Source organism: Notamacropus eugenii, chromosome 1 (genome assembly GCF_028372415.1).
Source record: "Notamacropus eugenii isolate mMacEug1 chromosome 1, mMacEug1.pri_v2, whole genome shotgun sequence".
NCBI lineage: Eukaryota > Metazoa > Chordata > Mammalia > Diprotodontia > Macropodidae > Notamacropus > Notamacropus eugenii.
Window position 1 is genome coordinate 647,753,415 of NC_092872.1, and position 5,694 is coordinate 647,759,108.

Here is a 5,694-nt window from a genome sequence, read left to right on the forward strand (position 1 = left end):
AGGGCAAGTAAAAACCAGATAGGCATGGGGCTACTCTGTGTGGTGCTGAGGGAAAAGCAATCAAAATGGGCAAAGATGATCTTATGAAGCCAAGAGGGAAAAATGCCTTCATATGCCTTGTTTGTGCAATCCTGTCAAGAGCAGCACAAGAAGAAGCACCCAGATGCTTCTGTGAACTTCTCAGATTTTTCTAAAAAAGACTCAGAAAAATGGAAGACAATGTCTGATAAAGAGAAAGGAAAATTTGAGGACATGGTAAAAGCTGATAAGGTTCATTATGAAAGAGGAATAAAAACCTACATGACACCTGACAGAGAAACAAAAAAGAAGTTTAAGGATTCCAATGCACCTAAAAGCCTCTTCCAACATTTTTTCTTATTCTGAGCTGAGTATCGTCTGAAAATCAAAGGGGAGCGTCCTGGTCTTTCCACTGGAGATGTGGCAAAAAAAAAAATTGGTAGATGACAAGCAATCTTATGAAAAGAAGGCAGCTAAACTGAAGGTAAAACATGAAAAGAATTTTACTACGTACCAGGCTAATGGGAAACCTGATGCCAGTGAAAAAGAAGTTGTCAAGGCTGAGAAGAGCAAGACAAAGAAGGAAGAGAAGGAGGATGAAGACAAAGAAAACAAGGAGGAGGATGAAGAAGATGATGAGGATGAAGATCATGACAACAATGAATAAGTTGGTTCTAGAGCAGTTTTTTTCTTGTTTATAAAACATTTAACCCCCCTGTACACAACTCACTCCTTTTAAAGAAAAAAAATGAAATATAAGACTGTGTAAGATTTGTTTTTAAACTATAGTGTCTTTTTTTTGTATAGTTAACATACTACCAAATGTGTCTTTAGATAGCCCTGTCCTTTAGTGATATTTTCAATAGCCACTAACCCTGCTTGGTACAGTATGGGGGTTGCAAATTGATATGGAAATTTAAATCAGGTTCTTGTTGGTGCACAGAACAAATTAGTTATATATGAGAATCATCTTCAGTTGTCTTTGATGCAGCATATATTGTTGTTCTGTTAACTGAATACCCCCCCATAATCACAAAAACAAAAAAAAAGTTACAAAAATAAAATGAAATAACTGTAGCCCAAAAAAATACTTGAAACCTACCTGCCAAGACAAACCCAGGAACTATAGGAATACTTTTCACACAAATAAAGCCAGTTCTAAACAAATGGAAAAATATTAATTGCTCATGGGTAGGCAGAGCCAATATAATAAAAATAATTCTACTGAAATTAATATATTTATTCAGTGCCATACCAACCAAACTATCCAAATTTGTCTTATGAAGCTAGAAAAAATAATAATAAAATTTATCTGGATGAAGAAAAGGTCAAGAATATCAAGGGAATAAATGAAAAATGCAAAGGAAGATGTCCTAGCCATATGAGATCTAAAACTATATTATAAAGCAGCAATCATCAAAAGTATTTGCTACTGGCTAAGAAATAGAGAGATGGATCAGTAGAATAAGTTAGGTACACAAGACCCTGTCAGTGATCTATTTGATACACTGAAAGACTCCAGATTCTGGAATGAGAACTCACTATCTGGCAAAAACTGTTGCGAAAACTCGAAAACAGTTTTTTGGAGTAACATTTCACACCATATATCAAGAAAAGGTCAAAATAGGTCCATGATTTACACATAAAGGGTGATACAATGAGCAAATTAAGAGAGGTAGTTTATCTGTTTAGTTTATCTGTCAGATTTGTTGATAAGGGAAGAATTTAGGACCAGAAAAGATATAGAGAGCATTACAAAATGTAAAATAGATAATTTTGATTATATAAAATTAAACATTTTGACACAAACAAAACCAATGCAATCAAAATTATAAGGAAAACTGGGGAAATTTTTCTTTTGCAACAAGTATCTCTAATAAAGGCCTCATTTCTCAAATATATGGAGAACTGAGTCAAATTTTAAAAAATACAAGTCATTCCCCAATTGATAAATCATCAAAAGATGTGAACAGTTTTCAAAGAAATCAAAGCTATCTGTAATCATATAAAAATGCTTTAAATTTCTGTTGATCAAAGAAATACAAAGTAAAACAACTCTGAGGTACCACCTCATGCCTATCAGAGTGGTTAATATGACTAATAGAGGAAAGTAATGGATGCTGGAGGGGATGTGGCAAAACTGGGACACTAATGCACTGTGGTGGAATTCTGGATTTATCCAACCATTCTGGAGAGCAGTTTGGAACTATGCCCAAAGGGCTATAAAATGCATACCCTTTGATTCAATACTACCGCTACTAGATCTTTATCCCACACACATCAAAAAGAAAAAGGGCAAGGAGGGGGGAAGCTCTTTTTTTTTTTTTTTTTTTTTTTTTTGTGGTGGTGGCTAAGCATTAGAAATCAAAGGGATGCCAATTAATTTGGGAATGGCCAAACAAGCTATAGTATATGATTGCAATGGAATATTATTGAACCATAAGAAATGACAAGCAGGATGATTTCAGAAAAACCTGGAAAGATTTACATGAACTGATACATAGGGAAGTGAACAGAATCAGGAGAAGGTTGTACATAGCAACAACAATATTGTTCAAGGAAAAACTGTGAATTACTTTACTATTCTCAGCAATGATCTAAGCCAATCCCAAAGGTGACTGATGATCTACCTTGACAGAAAGAACTGATACTGATTGAATATAGACTGAAATATACTATTTTTCACTTTTTCTTCTTTTCTTTTATTCAAGTCTTCTTGTATAAAATGACAAATAAAAAAATGTTTTCTATGGTTGTACATCTGTAACCCATATCTGATTGCTGATTGTCTTGGGGAGAAGGTAGAGGCGAAAGGCAGGGATAGAACTTGGAATTCAAAAACTTAAATAAAGATGGTTAAAAAATTGGAAAAAAGTGATTAGTTGTACATGCACATACATATAGAAATTGAAGAAGGGGGGGGGGGAGCCAAGATGGCGGAGTAGAAAGATGCACATACACATAGCTCCAAACCCACAACCCATAGAACATCTGTAAATAGCAACTCACTGTGAATTCTGCATGACCAGAGGCCACAGAACATTGGAGCAAAGGAGATTTCTGTTCCAGAGGGACCTGCAAACCTCTCGCAAAAGGTTCTTTGCGCCGCGTACTGGCAGCCAAGTACAGCCCTGCCGCGGCCATGGCACCAAGAGGAGCAGATCCGAGCAGGCTTCAGGGACGGAGTCTCCAGCAGCCACGCGGGTCCCTCCACCCACAGGTGACGGGGGTCGGTGAGAGAGTCTCTTTGGCGGGTCGAGAGGGGAGTGGGGTGCCCCCATACTCAGGCCCCCTCGGAAGGCAACAGCGGAGGCAGGAGCAGACAGGGGCTCCCCAAGCAGGCAGGAGCCTGGATCCATTGTTGAAGGTCTCTGCATAAACCCCCTGAGGGAACTGAGCCCGTGAGGTGGCCCTGCCCCCACCTGAGCACCTGAACTTAATCTCACACTGAATAGCAGCCCTGCCCCCGCCAAAAGCCCTGAGGCTGGAAGCAGCATTTGAATCTCAGACCCCAAACGCTGGCTGGGAGGATCAGGAGGCGAGGTGGGTTGAGGAGAATATTCAGAGGTCAAGTCACTGGCTGGGAAAATGCCCAGAAAAGGGAAAAGAAATAAGACTATAGAAGGTTACTTTCTTGGTGAACAGGCATTTCCTCCCTTCCTTTCTGATGAGGAAGAACAATGCTTACCATCAGGCAAAGACACAGAAGTCCAGGCTTCTATATCCCAGCCCACTCAATGGGCTCAGGCCATGGAAGAGCTCAAAAAGGATTTTGAAAATCAAGTTAGAGAGGTGGAGGAAAAACTGGGAAGAGAAATGAGAGAGATGAAAGAAAAGTATGAAAATAGGTCAACACCTTGCTAAAGGAGACCCAAAAAAATGCTGAAGAAAATAACACCTTGAAAAATAGGCTAACTCAATTGGCAAAAGAAGTTCAAAAAGCCAATGAGGAGAAGAATGCTTTCAAAAGCAGAATTAGCCAAATGGAAAAGGAGATTCAAAAGCTCACTGAAGAAAATAGTTCTTTCAAAATTAGAATGGAACAGATGGAGGCTAATGACTTTATGAGAAACCAAGAAATCACAAAACAAAACCAAAAGAATGAAAAAATGGAAGATCATGTGAAATATCTCATTGGAAAAACAACTGACCTGGAAAATAGATCCAGGAGAGACAATTTAAAAATTATGGGCCTACATGAAAGCCATGATCAAAAGAAGAGCCTAGACATCATCTTTCATGAAATTATCAAGGAAAACTGCCCTGAGATTCTAGAACCAGAGGGCAAAATAAATATTCAAGGAATCCACAGAACACCGCCTGAAAGAGATCCAAAAAGAGAAACTCCTAGGAACATTGTGGCCAAATTCCAGAGTTCCCAGGTCAAGGAGAAAATAGTGCAAGCAGCTAGAAAGAAACAATTCAAGTATTGTGGAAATACAATCAGGATAACACAAGATCTAGCAGCCTCTACATTAAGGGATCGAAGGGCATGGAATAGGATATTCCAGAAGTCAAAGGAACTAGGACTAAAACCAAGAATCACCTACCCAGCAAAACTAAGTATAATACTTCAGGGGAAAAATTGGTCTTTCAATGAAATAGAGGACTTTCAAGCATTCTTGATGAAAAGACCAGAGATGAAAAGAAAATTTGACTTTCAAACACAAGAATGAAGAGAAGCATGAAAAGGTGAACAGCAAAGAGAAGTCATAAGGGACTTACTAAAGTTGAACTGTTTACATTCCTACATAGAAAGACAATATTTGTAACTCTTGAAACTTTTCAGTATCTGGGTACTGGGTGGGATTACACACACACACATGCACACATGCACACACACATAGAGACAGAGTGCACAGAGTGAACTGAAGAGGAGGGGATCATATCTTAAAAAAAAAATGAAATCAAGCAGTGAGAGAGAAATATATTGGGAGGAGAAAGGGAGAAATGGAATGGGGCAAATTATCCCTCATAAAAGAGGCAAGCAAAAGACTTATTAGTGGAGTGATAAAGAGAGGAGGTGAGAGAAAAACATGAAGCTTACTCTCATCACATTCCACTAAAGGAAAGAACAAAATGCACACTCATTTTTGTATGAAAACCTATCTTACAATATAGGAAAGTGGGGGATAAGGGGATAAGCAGGGTGGGGGGGATGATGGATGGGGGGATATGGGGAGGAGGGAGCAATTTGAGGTCGACACTCATGGGGAGGGACAGGATCCAAAGAGAATAGAAGTAATGGGGGACAGGATAGGATGGAGGGAAATATAGTTAGTCTTATACAACACAACTATTATGGAAGTCATTTGCAAAACTACACAGATTTGGCCTATATTGAATTGCTTGCCTTCCAAAGGGAAGGGGTGGGGAGTGAGGGAGGTAAAGAAGTTGGAACTCAAAGTGTTAGGAACAACTGTCGAGTAATGTTCTTGCCACTAGGAAATAAGAAATACAGGTAAAGGGGTACAGAAAGTTATCTGGCCCTACAGGACAAAAGAGAAGATGGAAACAAGGGCAGAGAGGGATGATAGAAGAGAGAGCAGATTGGTAATAGGGGCAATTAGAATGCTCAGTGTTTGGGGGGGAAGGGGACAAAAGGGGAGAAAATTTGGAACCCAAAATTTTGTTAAAATGAATGTTAAAAGTTAAATAAGTAAATTAATTTAAAAA

General features: G+C 38.7%; 1 pseudogene; it reads left to right on the forward strand.

The window, feature by feature from the left end:
* On the forward strand, positions 1–761 carry LOC140528093 (high mobility group protein B1 pseudogene; annotated as a pseudogene).
* Positions 762–5,694: the final 4,933 nt, after the last annotated feature.